The sequence below is a fragment of the Sarcophilus harrisii genome, chromosome 1 (assembly GCF_902635505.1).
Source record: "Sarcophilus harrisii chromosome 1, mSarHar1.11, whole genome shotgun sequence".
Taxonomy (NCBI): domain Eukaryota; kingdom Metazoa; phylum Chordata; class Mammalia; order Dasyuromorphia; family Dasyuridae; genus Sarcophilus; species Sarcophilus harrisii.
In genome coordinates, this window is record NC_045426.1 from 463,316,212 (window position 1) to 463,337,208 (window position 20,997).

Below are 20,997 nucleotides of genomic sequence, written 5' to 3' on the forward strand. Positions count from 1 at the left end.
AACCAAATCATTTCCAATGGAGCAGTAATGAATTGAACCAGCTATGCCCAGAAAAAGAACTCTGGGAGATGACTAAAACCATTACATTGAATTCCCAATCCCTATATTTATGCCCACCTGCATTTTTTATTTCCTTCACAAGCTAATTGTGCAATATTTCAGAGTCTGATTCTTTTTGTAGAGCAAAATAACGTTTTGGTCATGTATACTTATTGTGTATCTAATTTATATTTTAATGTACTTAACATCTACTGGTCATCCTGCCATCTGGGGAGGGGGGGGGGGTAAGAGGTGAAAAATTGGAACAAGAGGTTTGGCAATTGTTAATGCTGTAAAGTTACCCATGCATATATCCTGTAAATAAAAGACTATTAAATTAAAAAAAAAAGAAAGAAAGAAAGAAAGAAATCTCCTAGTATGAGGGCAGGATCTGGGGAGGAGAGAAAAATTGTGAGCCCTGTATCAAACTCATTACCCAAGGAGAAGAAATTATCTATAGACAACAGCTACCAGGATTTTGATTAGGTGGTAGATATGAATAACATGAACTTCAAAGGAAGACAAGTTACGGATTGATGAAGGTAGGAGAAGAAAATGAAAGTAGCAATAGGGAGCAAGGAATAGTCCAATTCCCTCCCCTTGATCACTGAACTGAGGAAAATGAGTGAAGGTGCAGCCAGTTATGGGAAAGGATATTTAGGGAGGTCATATCATTTAGGAAGCCCAATTTAGTATTAGCTAGTAGATGGAAGAAGTCGGGGGGAGGGTAAGATTTAGAATGAATGCAAGCTTGTGGCCTATGGAAAATGAATTCTACAGGGCACAGGAAGGGCGAATTAGTGTTGGGTTTAAATTTATTGAGGAGAGTGGAAATAAGAAATCAGGTAATAGAGGTGGGAATGGGATTTGGATGATAATCTAAATGGATTCAGAATCACTGAGATGTGAAATGCATGATTAGTATGAGAATACTCATCACTGAATGGAGGGAGCCACTCCTCTTCCCAACAGAGAGAGATGATCAGGCAGGAGGCAAGTGAACTATGAGACAGGAAGCACAAAGTCAAGTAATCCAAAGTAAGTCCATACTTCGGTATTCCTTTTCCTTTCAAAGAATAGAGATTAGGCAAGAAAAAGGTACAGCAAAAGTATAAAGTTAAACCTGGGCACAGCAAGAGAAAGAAGTCCCATTTTACCCACCAATTATGCTCTTTCTCTCCTCTCAAGGGACAGGTGCAGCAGGAAATGCATGAGATCAAAGGGTTGGGTGTTTTTTGTACTGGAGTTCTTCACATCCCTATAGGGAGAAGGCAGCAGGAAGTGAAAGTTGCTTTGTTCTGGCACAGATGGAAGTTGTTGCTTTGGGGCAGATGGAAGACACCTGGCTTGATCCTTAAACACCTTTCCTTAGGAGACACATTGCCCAGCAGGAAATGGAAGGCACAAGGCACACAGTCCAAAAAAAAAAAAAAAAAAAAACATCTGGCTCCTCTTCTCACCTGAGGAGTCTAGTCAGGAATCAGTAGCAGGAAGTGGTGGTGTTGGGTAGCACCACTCTAGAAAAAAGTTCGGGGCAACAAAAAATACAAGTAACTCGGGGGGAAGGAAGGAATGAGGGAAGGAAGGGAAGGACCTTCAAAATTTCCAAAGGGAGCAATTCTCCCAGTACACAAGGATCATTTCAGCTCTGATGAATCTTTCACTCTCAGAACGTTGAAGTAGGAATGAGTAGATTAGGGAACAAGGTAAGGAAAAAGTCTATTAGTGATTCCCAGAGTCCAACCACTTCTGGTTTTCCTATAGGTGTGATTAGGGTTGTGGTGGAGGAATAAATGTCAGCTGAAATCCTTTCCCCATATTTTGCAGGAAAAAAATTGAGACTATTTCACCTCATCTCCTAGCATTCTGGTGCCTTCTGCCACTCTGAGCTCCCTCACTCAGGTCTCCATGATGAATCAGCTTTATTCCTATACAAAGCTAACCCCTCTACTAGTTCAAGTGATTCCATTCTATCCCATTTCCTCCAGTAGATTGCCCTCTCTCTCATTCCTATTGTTTTATATATTTTCAATTTTCTCTACAGATCCATTTCCTACTGCTTACAAACATGTCCGTGTCTCCCCTATCCTCAAAGAAACCCTCACTTGATCCTTCCATCATATATATGTGTATATATCTATATCTACATAGATATATACATTTTTTTCAATCTTCATCTTTCATGGGAATAATAATCCAAGAAAATAGCATGAAAGTAAAAAATGTAAATGATGATCCATTGAATCATAGAAAATAAGGAGTTAAGTTCTTACAACCATCAAAAACTATATTTCACTAGAAATTGTTGAAAGTGTACTTTTCTACATACAATTCTTAACAAAAAATAATTCTGATAATAGGCATATTTCATAACACAGTGCCAATAAAGTAATCTATAAAATGAACACAAAATAAAATTGGTAACATATAAAACATTTTTCTCTCTAATAATTCCCTAGAATTCTGTGACTTTTTGTGCTAAAATTTACTTAAAAATTTTTATTTCAGACAGTATTCGCTTTTCAATACACATGAAATCTATGGTATCATGATTACTGTATGACAATTACAATTCTTAAAACTAAAACTTTTTTTAACCTAATTACCTTCTACTGTGTCAGATGATGGTGTGAGAACATTGTACTACATCCAATGTCATATCCAGCTGTGCTGATCTATATCTTGTCATTTGACCCAGATGTCTCTAGAGGAGAGAGTGAGATTGGTGACATTGTACAGCCCTCATTTAAATCCCATTCATGACATCACCTTCCTGATGTCATGGTCCTCTTTAAGAATGAAGGACAAACAACAACAACGTTGCCATAAACCTCTCTTCCTTGGTCACCCTCTGAAAACCAAGGGAAAGGCTACTGGGACTTTCGTTGCTGTTGCTGACGCTACACCTGGCAGGGTCTTATCATCACCTCTAACAGTCAGTCTTTCATGGTTGGTGGTATGGCACTACACTTTGTGAAGGACTTACTAACCTGAAATAATCCATCAGCAACATTTGCTTTGAGCAGTGTTTTAAGATCTGCAAGAGCCTCCCAGCCAAGAGCAACTGCAGACATTATGACAAAGTTATGTAGTTATGTAAGTTATGTATGAGTTTTATTTTCTCACTAAGCCACATCAGTGACTTTCAAGATTAGACTTAGAGACCAAAGGACTTGCATTATGTTTGGAGAAGGGGCATAATTTCACATAAAACTTGAGCTTCAAAGGATAACAATGAAGATATGCAGTGAATAGGCGAGGAGCTCTTTACAGCAATAGAGTGAATAAAACTAATAAAGAAACTTGTAGATTACTGGTCACTTTGCAAACTTGCACATCATGCTTCTCATTTTTCTCTCTATTGCACATAACCACAAATATGTGCTGTTGCCAATAAAAAAGTAAAAATGAGGTTATTAATAAAATCACCAAATGGTTGAAGTCTCAGAAGTTAGAGTAGTAAAATTGAGTATTGACTGTATCTTCACACTTTGTAGCTAAACTCCTAGAAAAGATTATCTACAATAGATTTTTTCTCCTCTCACTTTATTCTTCATCCCTTAGAATCTGACTTCTAATCTTATTAGTTCACTGAAACTATTGTCCCCATAGACTATTATTAGTGATCTCTTAGTTGTCAGATCCAATGGTCTTTTCTCTATTAATTTCTCTGCAGGCTTTCACAATCTTGATACTTTCTTTTTTCTAGTTCTTTTGAAAGTTCCTTCTTCTATTTATCTTCTATTTATCTGACCATTACTTTGCTTGTTCCTCTTCTAGATCATACCTGTCAAGTTCACCTTTGCAATATCTCCTATATAGTCCCCTTCCCTTCTCTGACACTGTCATACCTCTAGAGCAAGCCCTTATCATTTCACATCTGGATTATTGCAATAACCTGTGGTGGGCTGGCCTGTCTCCCGTCTCTCCCAACTACAAACTATCCTCAATTCAACTACAAGGTGAGTTTTCTAAAGAGTAGATCTGATCATCACATACAGACATACACATCCCAAATACACACCACTCAATAGACTCCACTGGCTACCTATTGTCTCCAGGATGAAATGCAGAATCCTCCATTTGGCATTTAAATTTCGTCATAAATTAGCCCCTTCTTACCTTTCGGGTCTTTATTCTTCAACATATACCTTTGATCCAATGATACTACTCTCCTGACTATTTCACAAACAAGACACCATGTTCCCCATTACAGGAACATTTTCCCTTCTCCATTCCTTTCTGATTTTTCTGGCTTCCTTTAAGTTACAAATAAAATACCACCTACCTAAGGAAACCTCCTATCCTCCTCCTCTTAGTGATTTCTCTATATTAATTATTTCCTATTCTATATATAGCTTGTTCTGCAAACATTTGTAAGCATGTTGTCTCCCCATGAGATTGTAAACTCCTTGAGGTCAGAAATTGTCTTTTACCTCCTTTTCTATATTCCCAGCATTTAGTACACTATCTAGCATATAGTAAGCACTTAATGTTTATTGATTGATTCAGACTGTTTTATTCATATTTTTTTTATTTAATAGCCTTTTGTTTACAGGATATATGCATGGGTAACTTTACAGCATTAACAATTGCCAAACCTCTTGTTCCAATTTTTTTACTTCTTACCCCCCCCCCCCTCTCCCCTAGATGGCAGGATGACCAGTAGATGTTAAATATATTAAAATATAAATTAGATACACCATAAGTATACATGACCAAAACGTTATTTTGCTGTACAAAAAGAATCAGACTCTGAAATATTGTACAATTAGCTTGTGAAGGAAATCAAAAATGCAGGTGTGCATAAATATAGGGATTGGGAATTCAATGTAATGGTTTTTAGTCATCTCCCAGAATTCTTTTTCTGGGCATAGCTGGTTCAGTTCATTACTGCTCCATTGGAAATGATTTGGTTGATCTCGTTGCTGAGGATGGCCTGGTCCATCAGAACTGGTCATCATATAGTATTGTTGTTGAAGTATATAATGATCTCCTGGTCCTGCTCATTTCACTCAGCATCAGTTCGTGTAAGTCTCTCCAGGCCTTTCTGAAATCATCCTGTTGGTCATTTCTTACAGAACAGTAATATTCCATAATATTCATATACCACAATTTATTCAGCCATTCTCCAACTGATGGACATCCATTCAGTTTCCAGTTTCTAGCTACTACAAAAAGGGCTGCCACAAACATTCGTGCACATACAGGTCCCTTTCCCTTCTTTATAATCTCTTTGGGATATAATCCCAATAGTAACACTGCTGGATCAAAGGGTATGCACAGTTTGATAACTTTTTGAGCATAGTTCCAAACTACTCTCCAAAATGGTTGGATTCGTTCACAACTCCACCAACAATGCATCAATGTCCCAGTTTTCCCGCATCCCCTCCAACAATCATCATTATTTTTTCCTGTCATCTTAGCCAATCTGACAGGTGTGTAGTGGTATCTTAGAGTTGTCTTAATTTGCATTTCTCTGATTAATAATGACTTGGAGAATCTTTTCATATGACTAGAAATAGTTTCAATTTCTTCATCTGAGAATTGTCTGTTCATATCCTTTGACCATTTTTCAATTGGAGAATGGCTTGATTTTTTATAAATTAGAGTTAATTCTCTATATATTTTGGAAATGAGGCCTTTATCAGAACCTTTAACTGTAAAAATATTTTCCCAGTTTATTGCTTCCCTTCTAATCTTGTCTGCATTAGTTTTGTTTGTACAAAAACTTTTCAGTTTGGTATAATCGAAATTTTCTATTTTGTGATCAGTAGTGATCTCTAGTTCTTCTTTGGTCATAAAGACCTTCCCCTTCCACAGGTCTGAGAGGTAAACTATCCTGTGTTCCTCTAATTTATTAATAATTTCATTCTTTATGCCTAGGTCATGAACCCATTTTGACCTTATCTTGGTGTACGGCGTTAAGTATGGATCAATGCCTAGTTTCTGCCATATTAGTTTCCAATTTTCCCAGCAATTTTTATCAAACAGTAAGTTCTTATCCCAAAAGCTGGGGTCTTTGGGTTTGTCAAAGACTAGGTTGCTATATTTGTTGACTGTTTTATCCCTTGAACCTAATCTATTCCACTGATCAACTAATCTATTCCTTAGCCAATACCAAATAGTTTTGGTAACTGCTGCTCTATAATATAATTTTAGATCTGGTACAGCTAAGCCACCATCATTTGATTTTTTTTTCATTAATTCCCTTGAAATTCTTGACCTTTTGTTTTTCCATATGAACTTTGTTGTTATTTTTTCTAGGTCATTAAAATAGTTTTTTGGGAGTCTGATTGGTATAGCGCTAAATAAATAGATTAGTTTAGGTAATATTGTCATCTTTATTATATTTGCTCGCCCTATCCAAAAGCATTTAATATTTTTCCAATTGGTTAGATCAGACTTAATTTGTGTGAAAAGTGGTCTGTAATTTTGCTCATAAAGTTTCTGATTTTCCCTTGGCAGATAGATTCCTAAATATTTTATATTATCAGTAGTTACTTTAAATGGAATTTCTCTTTGTAACTCTGACTGTTGGATTTTGTTAGTGATATATAAGAATGCTGATGACTTATGTGGGTTTATTTTATAACCAGCAACTTTGATAAATTTGTGGATTATTTCTAATAACTTTTTAGTAGAATGTTATTCAGATGCACCTGTTTTCTCCTTCTAGCCTGCCCTTCCCCCCACCATCTTAAGAAGAACTTAGGCCATATTTATACTAGTTCTCTATTCTCGATTTAATTCAGGCTGCCTAAACTCCCTCCTTTGTATCCTTCTGACACAGCACAGGTTCATCTCATCCCCTGTGTCTCAACACCCCACCCCTTATACTAGTTCTCTATTCTCGATTTAATTCAGGCTGCCTAAACTCCCTCCTTTGTATCCTTCTGACACAGCACAGGTTCATCTCATCCCCTGTGTCTCAACACCCCACCCCATAGTGCAGTTACTCCTAACTAATTCATACCCTTTTCCACTTTTCTTCCAGAGTTGAAGAGAAAAAGCTTTACTTTTCTTTGATTTATATTATATAGATGACTCCGTATTAATAAATAACAAGATAGAATAAAAATAATCTGGGGTATGATTAAAGTATACATATATATGTGTCTGTATGAATTAATAGGCATTTATTTTAAAAATTTCATTTAAGACATTCACATAAAGATACAAAAAAGTCTGTATATGCATGTACAAAGTATTCACATGAATTTTGCATGTATATGTAGTACATGATTTTGTGTATGATCTTAAAAGTGTTTATGTAGATTTTCTCTATACTATGATTCCAGAGCTAATTAGTAAAGGCACATCTATGCAGTATAATTTTATAGACCAAGGGTGGCTCCTTTACCTTTCATAATACTTGCTCTACTTGTTGTTTGATCCCTATAATTCTAATTAATGATTAATTCTTTTATCTTAAAACTTAAGATTCCCTGTTTGTCTATTTTTAAATACATAGATGTAGAACACTTGGCCTGAAGTCATGAAGATCTAAGTTTAAATCTGGCCTCTGACATTTATTTGCTGTGTGATCTTGGGCAAAATATCTAACATAGTTTTTGCAACTAGAAAATGGAAACAGTAATAGTGCTTGACTCCCAGTGTCTGGCACATAGTAGACACAGTGTTAACACAAGCTATTATGATTATTATTATCATCATCATCATTTACACTCATATCTACCTATTATCTTTTGGTGTGAGATAAAATAAATATTTTTTCTGGAGATCACATTTTGCTAGGAGGGAGAAAAACATATGAGAATATTAGTGAGTCAAGATAATGTTGCGTCTCTGCCCCATATTTGTCAAGGGCAGAAAGAGAGGTTAAGGAATAGGAGCAAGATCATGTTAAAATTAGTTGTACTTACTAGGATCAGAGGAAAGAAACATGCTGCAGCATGAATTAGGAGGTAATGAACATCATTATCCTAGAAAAAACTCAAAGGAATAAATAGAAAGTTGATTTGGGCTCAAAGTCAAGAGTTCCCAAAGACCACTGATCTGAAGAGGCAGTCAAGAAGTCACAGACTAAATTTGAGGAAAAAAGGGTATAAAGCCTATGGGAGTCCTATATAGAATATGCAGGAAGTCCCAGGGAGTTGGAAGCAGGAAGCATAGATGATTTTCACAAGGAATGAACCTAAAGCAGCATCTTTTTGACAGTGGCAATGTGCTAGCAATGTATGCCCTTTTCTCAGGGCAATATAACCACAAAACCATCTGCCATCTTTCCTCCATAGTCCCCAATCTCTAAACTTTGAGTTTGAAATTGTTACTAAATAGTATAGTCTTTTTGGGTAGCTTTCACTAACTCTGAAGCATGCAAAATTTCCATGAGAATTCCAAGTTTTTGTTTTTGTTTTTTTCTTTAGGACCATAACCCCCTCAGATACTGGAAGCCAACCCCTCATTGCTATAAGTCTGGGATCTCTTGAACTCCTGTTTAATGGTAGTGGTATATTAAGGATGCCTCCTTCTTGCCTAGACAAGTCTGCTCAGTAATGGGTCTGTTATAAGGTGGCACACTAGCCCAGAAAGATGAGGGTGAAAGCTTTACTTACCTCACAATATTACCTTCGACTTAAATCTATTTATTCCTATGATCTCATACTAAATGGAATGGAATAGAATGAAATAGAACAGGTCAGGACAAGGCAGGGGAAAATAGGATAGGATAGGACAGGACAGGGTAGCATAGGATAGGACAGGATAGGATAGGAAAGGGTAAGACATGATAGGACAGAATAGGATAGGATAGGAAAGAATAGGATAGAATAGAATAGGACAGGATAGAATACGATAGGATAAAATAGGACAGAGTGGGATAGAATAGAATAGGATAGGATAAAATAGGACAGGGTGGGATAAAATAGAATAGGATAGTGTAGGATAGGATAAGATAGGAAAAGTTGGGATAGGATAGGATAGGAAAAGATAGAATAGGAAAGGATAGGATAAGACAGGAGAGGGGAGGATAGGATAGATGAGGATAGAATGGAATATGAAAAGAAGATGGGAAAGGATAAGCTAGGATAGGACAGGTTAGAATAGGATAGGATAGGATATTAATTCTTCAAGAGATTTTAAAGGGAATGATTTATTTGTAAGAACAGTGTAGTATAGTGTGCTCAGGGATTTCATTGCTATCTAGGTTCTTACTGTTAAGCAAGAAAGTAATCTGGCATTTCACATTAAGAAGTTAATGCCTGGATGTGTTATGTTTCTTCATATATTGGATGTTTAAAAAAAGATAGCCTAATATATCCATTAAATCTCTAACATCAAAACATTGGTCAGGCACTGGAGTTCTTCTCTTCCTTTAGTGATTTATCAGCAAGATTCAAGAACTTATCAGAATTTTCTTATTTAGAATCCTTAGGGAAAAAACCAACCATATTGAAGAAATAGAAGTAAGGAAAATGGAGAGGTTAAGATGGAGGTGGAAACAATTTAAATGGGATAAACATGCTTTGAAGATGAAGAAATATTGAGTGATTCTTAAGAATATAGAAATTAAGCCTAATTGTATCAAGTTGTTGCCATTTTTATGTTTTTTTAAGAATATTTGAAGGGGAAGGCCATAATAAAGTTTCTATCATCATGATGGTGCACAGCAGGTGTGTAGTTTGGAGATGAAATTATTTACAATTTGCCCTATATGACCATATCCAAATCTCCTTGACCCAAGAGCCATCTAATTCAATTTGATATTTTTATCAAAGAAGAAAATTAGGTACCAAGACATAAAGTCCCTTGTCCAGGATGACAAAATCCATTAATGGTAGTGTTTTAAGAACTTAGGTCTTCTGTTACCCAAGCTAAATCTTATTCATCCTTACCTTGTTCAAAATGTAAATATATAATGATTTCCAAATCTAGATATACCAGTCTTGTGAGAATTTATTTCTTTCACATACAACTCTATTGTTATAAATGGGATTAGTTAATAAAGAGACCTTTGTGCCAAAATCTTTGTTCTCTAAGTTTATAAATATCTAAACAGATACTTTGAAAATTAAGCCACACCCTTCTCCCCACACATACCTTTTTTGTTGTTATCACTGAATCATCTCTGTCTTTGTAACCCTAGTTTAGGGTTTTCTTGGTAGATATATTGGAGTGGTTTGCCATTTCCTTCTCCAGATCATTTTATAGATAAGGAGACTAAGGCAAACAGGGTTAAGTGACTTGCCCAAGATCATACTAGCTAGTAAATATCTGAGGCCAGATTTGAACTCATAAGGATATCTTCCTGATTCCAACCCTAGTGCTCTATCAACTGACACCTGGCTGCTCATTTATCCAACTCTACACCTTTTCTTTTACAGCCTCATCCCTGGTATCATTCCACCTGAAAGTTATGCCTAGACTGAGCTTAAAGGAACAAAGCAGTGAATAGCCAACTTAATACCCCATTTGTCTATATAATGAACAAGTTATTTGAGATGATAGGATCATAGAACTAGAGCAAGAAGAAATCTCAAAAGCCAGTTAGTTCATTTTACAAATGAGGAAACCAAAAACCATGGAGGTCTGGTAATAAGCAACAGAAGTGATATTTGAACCAAGGTCCTCTGACTCCATAGTCAGCATTTTTTCCTGAACTTTAGTTTCTTCTTCTGTGAAAGTTGTAGTAATAATCTAAAGAGTACCTGAGGAATTCTTCATAAATCTAAGAAGAACAAATGAGAAAAGGCATTTTAAAAACGCCAAATGAATATTAATGCATTATATAAATGTTTGCTGTATCATAAAGAAGGGAAAAATATAGCCAAAAGGAGTCTCCAAGTAAGCTATTGAATTAAAGAAATAACCATTTTGAAATTGTCCTCATCTCACTTTATTCACACATACTTGCAAATGCCATTTCACTTCATTCTCGCCTTCAGTGATGTAGGAATCTAGAGCAAGAAGCAAGTGAAAAAGTGACCAAAATCAACTTCTATCAACAAAAAGATTCCCTCAAAACAAACACTTGACATAATCAAAAGAGTTGCTGTGACTTTGACTACCTCAGAAAATTAAATCAGAACCTCTAAATTCCCAAGTTTCTCCAAATCAAAGTTAGGCCTAAAGCTCTTCCTAGTCAAGTCACTTAACTTTTTTAGCCTCAGTTTCCTCATCTGAAAAGTGAGGATATTATATTAGAAGTTTTTTGGGTTTCCTTCTACTTCAAGTCTAGGTATGTGATCCTTTGATCCTTAGCTTCTGTTTAGGGTTTCTTCCTTCTATCCCTAGATTCCTGTGTTCTAGCTCTTTCATATCTGTGGTCTTTCCCAAAGAGGTACAAAGTAGCAACACTCCACAATTCCCATTTTTAACTTATGAAAAGCTTTTAGATCTTAAGTGAATTATTTGTTTAAGCAAGTTCCAAGTGAGGCAGCTGTGCAGGAAAATGTCACTTAGAAACCCAAATGGTGCCAATTGTTTTTATTTTAAAATTGAATTTTCTGATCTTTTCTGGATACTGGCCAGTGAGGGAAGGAGGTGAAGACTGGCATTCGCTGAATGACTCCCTAACTTTCAGCTCTCAAGTTTTTTGTTGTTGATACGTATTCATTTTTAAAGTTAGGGACTATTTAATTCTCTGGTTTGGTTTATTTTAATAATAAATGAAATCTCAAAGAAGACATTGTTGAATCCATACTTTTTTAATAAAAGCTCTTAGTTTTACTTTTAATTTTTTTAGTTAAAATAAAAAGTTACAGTTAGAAAAATAAATCACTCTTTCCTTCTTCAACCATGTGACAGAGAAAATCTTGAATAGTATATTTTCTTGAAAATTATAGACCAGTGAAATTACTCAAAACATTTCAAACCACATTATAACCAAAAAAAAGTTTGTTTGCTAATAGTTTTCAACAAGAAAGAAAATCATTGTTCTAAAAAATAGAAATAGAGACATCTTGACAAAACCAGGATGGTGTCCTCCAAATATAATTGAAGTAGTAGACTGTCAAAAATGCCAGTCAGAAACCATTATTCTGAATGTTAAATCAACCAAAATTCAAGTCTGTCTGTATGTGGTTTTGATGATACTACTTTGTTCTGTTTCTTCTCCTCCTGGTCTGATCTATGCTCAGATTTTTTTTTTTTTTGGCTGGATTTTCATTCAAATCACTTCTACTAATTATAAGAATGCTACAAGCGTCTGACCTGGGTCCTTTTCTATTCTCCTTTATACTATTTCATTTGATGATCTTATCATCTCCCATGGATGAAGTTATCATTTCTCTACAGATACTTCTCAGATTTACTTATCTATTCCAACATCTCTTTTCACCTCTAGTATTCCATCTCCAACTGTCTATTGAACATCTTGAACTAGATGTTCCTTAGACATCTTAAACTCAATGTATTGAAACTAAGCTCACTTTTTCCTACTCTCTCATATTTTCTAACTTCCCTATTATGATATAGAGTATAACATCCTACAAGTCACCTAGCATCATAGCCTATATTGATTTCTCAACTAGTCACTCTTTCACCTCTCCCCCAGCCAATATCCTGCCAAGTCCTGATTATTATACCATGACAACATCTCTCATATCCTCCTCCTTCTTTCCCCTGACCCCAGTTAGGTCCTCATTAATTCATGTCTGGACCATTATAATAGCTTTCTACTTGGTCTCCTTACCTCAAAACTGTCCCCACTTTAGTCCAAAGCTTCTTAAATTATGGGTTGTCCAGCCCCATCTGGGGTTGCATAACTGAATGTGAAGGTCGTGAAAAATTTGGCAACAATAAAAGGTTTCTGAACTCTCAATGACAAAAAACTAATGAATCTGAGGTGTTTCTGGAAGCACTTGGCCATGTTGCATCACGCTACTTCACTGAAGCCTTGGTTCTGAACACATAAAAAGCGCACTTTGTACTGTGCATGCTATCGCAACACTCAGTGCCAATGAATGCTGCCAGAAACACCTTGGCTCAGATTCTAGATTATTGTATGTTATGAATTTCAGTGTTTTTACTGTACATACAAAATTTCTTTTCTTATGGAAACATAATAGTTTAATTTTGAAAAATAAAGACTTTTAATATTTTTATACCATCATTCTTCAGCATGTAATTATCGAATTAGTATACCTTTGGATTGGATTTTTTAAAAATTGCTGTTATCTTCTTCTTTTGCAGAAACATAAGTGTTTAATTGCAACAAGTAAAGACAAAAATCCTTTAATAATGTTTCCACACCATCACTGTTGAAGGTATATGTAAGTGTAAATAGCATTTTTTAAATTAAGCATAAACAAATGTAATTTCATAAACTAAAGCTATTTATTTGAGAAGTTATTAGCAATATTTATATCTTAGAACTAAAATATTTTTTCAGTTATGAATTAGTGGCTAAATTTAGATTGAAGAGTTGATAATATAGCAATCTTCTCTACCAGATTGAAGTACACCAAAATTAACTAGAAAAACTTTGAAACACTTTTACAATATGGATGTAATTCTAATAATGATGATAGTATGAAGAAATCTCTTTGCTTAATTTGTAATGAAATTTTGGCTGCAGAAAGCATGAAACTAGTCAACCTAAAATGACATCTTGATCCCAAGCATGCAGCATACTGTGATAAACCAAAGGAATATTTTGGACAACTTTTAAAATCTTCAAATAAAGAAAAACAATGTTTGAAGAAGTTTGTTTTTATCAATGAAACATCTTATTTGCATCTTAAAAAAACTTCTTATTTAATTGCCAAAATGAAAAAGCCCTACCCAATAGGAGAAAATTTTGTGCTACCTCCTGATATTAAAATGTCAAAAACAGGTCATGGGAAAAAAGTATGAGGATGAAATTCATAAAATTCCTTTATCAAATGATAATTTCCAAAAGAATTTCTGAAATTAGTAATGAACAATTCCAGTGGCTTATTACTAAGTTTAAGGGCAGTTCAAAGTTTGCAATATGGTTAGACGAATCAACTGATATTTCTAACATGGCACAGTTGTTAAAGAATTATTTTTGTCACTCTTTGTGAGGACACACAAGACAGGAAGACACATATTTTCAAGTCCAAGAATTTTGCACAAATGAAGGTTTACAGCAGGGAAAAAATGTGTTGGAGTTTGTATAGATGGTGCTAGAACAATGATAGACAAGAATGTTGGATTTGTAGCAAAAATTAAATCTGGTAGCAATGAATATATCACTTTCACTCATTGCATGATCTGTTGGGAGGCACTTCTGGCCAAAAAATGCTACCAGAGTTAGAAGTTGTGCTTGTTGGTACTATTAAAATCATTAACTTTATCAAAAGTCATGGCTTTAACCATCAGTTGCTTTCAAACTGTTGCAAAGACATTAGAAAATTAGAAAAGCTTATTACTATATGCAGAGCTAAGATGGCTCTCAATAGGGTGAATTTTAAACAGATTATTGAAATTTAAAGATGAAATTGTTATGTTTTTGAGCAAAAATCTGATTTTGTTAATTTTTTCATAATGACATGGTATGGCTTTCAAAATTGTGTTATTTGTCATATATTTTTGAAAAACAATTATTCAAATATATTGCTTCAAGAGAAAATGTAAGATATTTATGTTTTAAAAATTGAAAATTATACTAAAAATTAACAGAAAAATAGGGTGAAGATGATTTTTTTAGAAATGTTTACAGCTACAAATGATTTTATAATTGAAAATAACCTTACCAAATTTTAATTGTAATTTCTAATAATTTCTGAAATGACCCTAAACATACTTCTGCCATTTTGTATTACATATTTATGTGAAGCAGTGTTCTCAGTATTTACTATCATGAAATCAAAATATTGATCAACTCTAAATAATGTTGAAGATGCTCTATGTCCTGCATTATCAAATATTCTACCAAGATTTAATTCTTTATGTAAAAATAAACAAGCACATCTATCTCACTAGTTTGCAAATTTGTTCTCATCTTTAATAAATGGTAAAATTATATGTAAATCAAAGAATTGTTTTAAAATAAATTTCTTCATAATTTATTATCAATAAATGTTTGAGTTGTTTACCTATTTTATATATTGATATACTCAGGGTCACATTAAAATTTCTCAGGTGAAAAGGGTCACAGGTGGAAAAAGTTTAAGAAGATCTGTTTTTGTCCAGTTGCTTTCAAACTTTTGTTCTCAGTATTTTTAAACCTTTAAAAATTATTGAGGATCTGCCCAAAGAGTTTTTTGTTAATATGAACTATATTTATAGATATTTACCACATTAGAAATAAAAACTAATTTTGAATTTTTAGACCCTTTGAAATGGTTTCAGAGACCTCCAGGATTCTCCAGATCACACTTTGAGAAGCACTGCTCTAATCTATCCTCTGGTCAATTATCAAATTGATCTTCCTTGTTTCAGTAGCATCTGACTCTTCATGACCCCAGTTTGGGGTTTTCTTAGCAAAGGTATTGGAATAGTTTGCTATTTCCTTTTCCAACTCATTTTACAGATGAGAAAACTGAGACAACTGGGATTAAGCAACTTACTTGAGTTCACACAGCTAGTAAGGGTCTGATGTAGGATTTGAACTCATATCTATCTTCCTGTCTCCATTATGCCACCTAACTGATGTTGTTACATCCCTATTCAATAAACTACAGTACTTTCTTGCTGTTCTTTGCATAAGATATTTCATTTCCTTCTTCCCTTTCCCCCACATTTTTATTGACTACTCCCATATATGGAATTATTTCTTTTATCTCTTATTTTCTGACTTCCCTGGTTTCCACTGAGGCTCAGCCAAAATCCCACCTTCAGCAAGAAGGAATTTACTAAACCCTTTTTAATACTTTCTCTTTGAAATTATCTCCAATTTTCACATATGTTATATAAATACATGTATAGTTGTTTGAATACTGTCTTTTCCATGTATAAGCTCCTTGAGGATGGGGACTGTATTTTTGTTTTTCTTAGCACACAGTATGTACTTAATAAATCTTTGTTGACTTATGGATGATTTTGCATACTAATCATATTTGGAAGCTATTGTAAAATACTTTTTTTTGAAATCACTCTTTATGGCTAGTCTTCCATTTCATTAAGCCAAAAAAGAAGAGAACTTTACTCTAGAAGAAAAAGGAAGGGAAGTTAAGATGTTCATTTTTAGCTCTTTGTGTTTCTGATAAAATGTTCCAAGTTTTTCCAAAGCAAAGCATAATTGTAAATGACATTTCTGGTGGTAATATGCTTTCAACAGTCCGAACTCATGAATGGTGCTCACTGCCAATAGTCCCAACCCTGGGAGTGGTTTAGCCCAGTTTTATTGGCAGTTACATTAACACTTTTATTTTTAAGGATCATATTAAATACATTGCTCCAGGTGGTTAAATACTTTAGAGATGCCAAGAGTTAATCCACTCCCTAGGAAATACACAGATTGGTCATAAAAAGAGCAAGTATGTGGAACATGCAAGAAATCAAGAGAAAATTAGACAATGGACTTGTAAAAAAAAAATACACTTTTCTTGCATTCTTCTATGCTCCCCTTTAGTTTGGATTTCATGAAGAATTATGTTTGTGACAAAGCTCAAAGAAATATCAACTCCAGATAGCCATATATTTGCATTTAGGTTTGTGATGTGTAAGATGGTAGGCAGAATGGTAGAAGAAAAAGGGCACTGCCTTTACCAACTGTGGGGTGGGCACATATACATTTTATTTCTGATAACAGGATCTCAGATTCATCAGTGATCAAAATTACTTGTATAGAAAATGCCCCCACTAAAAGAAGTAGACAATGAAGGCCCTCAGTACAAAAGAACATGGGGATATAGATTTAGAGTTTTAAGGAATCTTAAAAGCTACCTATCTTACCTCTGTCATTTTACAGATGAAGAAACTAAAACCCAGAGAGATTACTTGCTTCTTGTCACATAGCAGTAGAGATTGGATACAAACCCATATCCTCTATCTGTGATATACCACTGACTTCTCCTTTTAGATAAATCTTAAGGAGTTGCTTCAGGTATAGTGCAATTAAATGATTTGCTCAGGATCACAAAACTAATTAGTAAAAGACCAAATTAAAAACATAGGTCTTTCTGATTGCCAAGTCCAGCATTATCCACCAAATCAAGTTTTCTCATCTTTTATTGTTTTGTTGTTGTTGTTGTTGTTTACCAAAAGTTTATAACCATAACGACTACCAAAATGGTTTGCTCTTTTGAATATTAGTAACAAAACATAGCAAGAAAAAGAAACATTTCTTTCAAAATTATTACAAAATATATAAATAATCTTGGAGTCTAGATGCCAAAATACATGCCAGAATTATATGAGTACAACTAGAAAACACTCTTTACAAAATTAAGAGAGACCTAAATTATTGAAAAGATTTTAATTGTTAAAGGTTTAATTGTTAGATAGCTCTAATACAATAAAAATGACAATATGATCTAAGTTAATTTGAAAATTTAGTGCCATACCAATAAAAATTGCCTAAGCATTACTTTATAGAACTAGAAAAATTATAACAAAATTAATTTGTGTGAACAAAAGTACATTAATTTAAGAAGAAATAAAGAAAAGTGGTAATGAAACAAATTCAGCAGGAGCAAGGTGTCTAACTATACTAAAAGATAATCTTCAAAATTATCTTGTAACAATTAAAATATAAATATTGATCAGTGGAGCAGGTTAGATGTACAACATGGTAACATAATAGTCAATGAACCCAAAGACACCATTTACTAGGAAAGGACTTTTTCAGAAATATCTCTCAGAAAACTAGAAAGTAATCTGAGAATAAGGTTTAAACGAACACTACACACTACATATATATATATATATATATATATATATATATATATATATCACAATAAACTCCAAATAGATGCAAGTCAATATATAAAAAAACATATAAAACAAAATTAGAAAATGAGGCATAAATATATATTTCCCAACTAGGGATAGGAAAATTCTTGATGAAACAAAGGGTGGCAGGAATCACATGACAGTTTTTATTATACAAAATTGAACAAATTTTTGCACAAATAATATTAATGCAATTAGAATTAGAAATTAAACAGTAAAATGGGAGAAATATTTGCTGAAAATTTTTTCTAATATTTGATAATTATGTAGATAATTTGTATAAATACATAGGGATAAGAGCCATTCTGTCTTTACATTTTAAAAGGATTTGAACAGAAAGCTTTAAAAGGAACAAAAGCAAGTATTCAACAGCAAAGTGAAAAAAAATACCAAATTACTAATAATAAAAGAAATAAAATTAAAACAACCATTAGCTTCTGTTATACACACATTTTAAAAAGACAATGATTATAGTTAGGTAGATGGTTATGGGAAAATGAGCACACTAATTAGTTGGTGTTATAATTGCAAACTATTTAGCAATAATTATTCTAGAGAGCAATTTGGAACTATATCCTTAAAGTCACTAAATTATGTGTATCTTTTAACCCAGATATATAGGTAAATAGGTTTATACCTAAAAATTTATTTTTAAAAGATGAAAACAAAGAGGATGCCCATTAATTGAGGATTGCTTCCATAAATTAAAAAAATATATATGTAATGTATATGTAAAAATACATTACATAAATGTAATGAATATTATTGAAGCAAAAAGGTAATGATAATGATACTTTTAAAAAAGAAGAAAAGAAAAAATCAATGAAGCATTTAAAAATGATGAGAAGAGTGCAAAAGAAAGTTCAGAAGGCAGTATGGAATAAACAGTATGGTTTTGGAACAACTATGCAAAATATGAAATAGCAAAAATAAAATTGAAATCAACTATATATAGTAGAGATTCATGGTTTCTTAAGAGGTCTCATTTTTCTGTTCTTATCTGTAGAAGGATGTGTTTATGCCAACTTCTATTTGTCAAATCTTATTCAGAAATGTACAAAATTAATTCCTTTGTTAATTTTTAACTGGATATTTTACTATCTTCATTTTTACAAATAATTGTCTTTAAAAGTACCTGGAATTGTTCATAACCATTATAGCATCCATTGTAATCTTGTTACAGAAGAACTCTCTAAGAAATGACACATCCAAGAGATTTGAATGGACATAACTAGGCTTGAGCATTCTTATTCAGAGTGATTTATAAGGCAGATAGATAGATAGATAGACAGATAGACAGATGACATTCAGCGTAATTTCTCTGGTCAACTATTTAATACTTTACAAATCTTTGCCTTTTACTCTAACATCTTGAAAGAAATCTCCTTGATTTGACTCATTGAAGGTATTTTCTCTTAATTGTGGCTCCTGTGCATGTCCAGTTCTCAAATGTGGATACATTTCACCTACTAATAACACTGAGGTATCACAAACCATTTCTTGTGGGTAGAAGTTTTTAGCATGCATTCATATAAATAGGTAGCTATGAGTTGACAGTTCTGTGGTCACAGACAAGGATTACGGAATTTCAGATTTGTAGACCTTGAGATCTTCGATTAACAGATCAAAGAAGGAGAACTAAAAGGGACCTCAGAAGCCTTCTTGTCCAGTCCTCCATTTAATAAATGAGGAACCAGACTCAGAGAAGTTGTCTGCCAAAGTTTACACAAGTAGTAAGCAACAGACTCAAGATCTCAAGCCAAATCTCATTGCACTTTGTGGATTTCTTCATCCCTGTCATTTACTCGCTGGAGTTATATTTGCCAAAAAGTTAATTTAAACAAATTCGTATTTAATGTATGTTTATATGAAGGACAAAGAAGTCTTATGATGATGCTTTTTTCCCTTCCTGGGATTTATTTATATGTTCAACCCAACATGAAAAGCCCACTGATCTAGATCAAAAGGTCAAGACACTACAAGATGGAAAACATGTTCTGTCACCAGCATTCCTATGAATGCTGAATAAATGTGGTGGAAAATGGTACAAACGTAGGATCTCTTGTCCATCTTCTTTAAGGTTTGATTGAGTTCCTTCATATTTATGGATCTGACAGATGAAGAAGTCTCCATAGCAGAAGACTACCTCAGTTTCAACAATGTGTTTCATGTTCTTGTCAGTATAAAAGTCTACCCAAGAGGCCAACTGGAACTCCCCCTCCAGAATTGAGATGCCTCTTGTCCACACCACGTTCTTCATGTTGTGCTTTAAGACCAGAAGCTGGATACAGAATTTCTACTCAATGAGGTCCAGGAATTCAGCCACTTGGCCATGGACATTGTAGTGTAGAGCTTCAGGAAGCTGTAGATAGCACCTCATCTGCAAATACCTTCAGCTGCTGCAGGAAAGATTCCTTTTGGTAAATTGGGGTATATATTATCATAGTTGGGCATGATGGGTAACAGGAACTTGGGGCAGGAGTAGCTGAAAAGTTCCTTGTGCTCTTGCAGATTCCCCCTTCTACATTCACAACATCTTGTCACCATACTTATCCCGCAGCTGCAGGTGAATGCTCGCCTTGATGCACATGGGGTACATAGGGCAATGACCAGCAGGACATGTGTCTGCTTGTTCTGCTTACTGATCATCTCTTACTACCATGTTGTCCTCTGGAACATGCTCTTGGTCTTCTGGATAAAGAGCAGGATGTTGGCAAAAACACAAATGGCACCTGGGTATTGGTGCATCATCAAATGGACAAAGCCCATGTAATAATAAGTAGTGACCCAGCCCTAGGGGCACCCAGGAATACATGCTTTTCTTATCAAGTTCAATGTTTTATAGCATGGGACAAAAAGTGAAAATGTACAGAGTAGAGAGATAGTGTCTTATGGAAGGAATAGTATTGAGGCCACTGGATTATAGACTAGAATGTTATGAAGGGTTTCAAAAAAATAAAGAGAGGATTTTATATATGATCCTAGAGAAAATAAAGAGCCAGGGGACTTCCTATTATTGAATCAGGGGATGAAACGGTCAGACTGACGTTTTAGTAAGATCCCTTTGAGGGCAGGGGCTTGAGTCAAGGAGGCTCTCCTGAATGCCCTTGTAATGATGCAAGTGTGAGGTGGATA

At 34.2% G+C, this 20,997-nt stretch overlaps 1 pseudogene; it reads right to left on the reverse strand.

Moving 5' to 3' along the window:
- Nucleotides 1–19,830: 19,830 nt before the first annotated feature.
- LOC100925575 lies at nucleotides 19,831–20,710 on the reverse strand (annotated as a pseudogene).
- Between the last annotated feature and the right edge of the window lie 287 nt (nucleotides 20,711–20,997).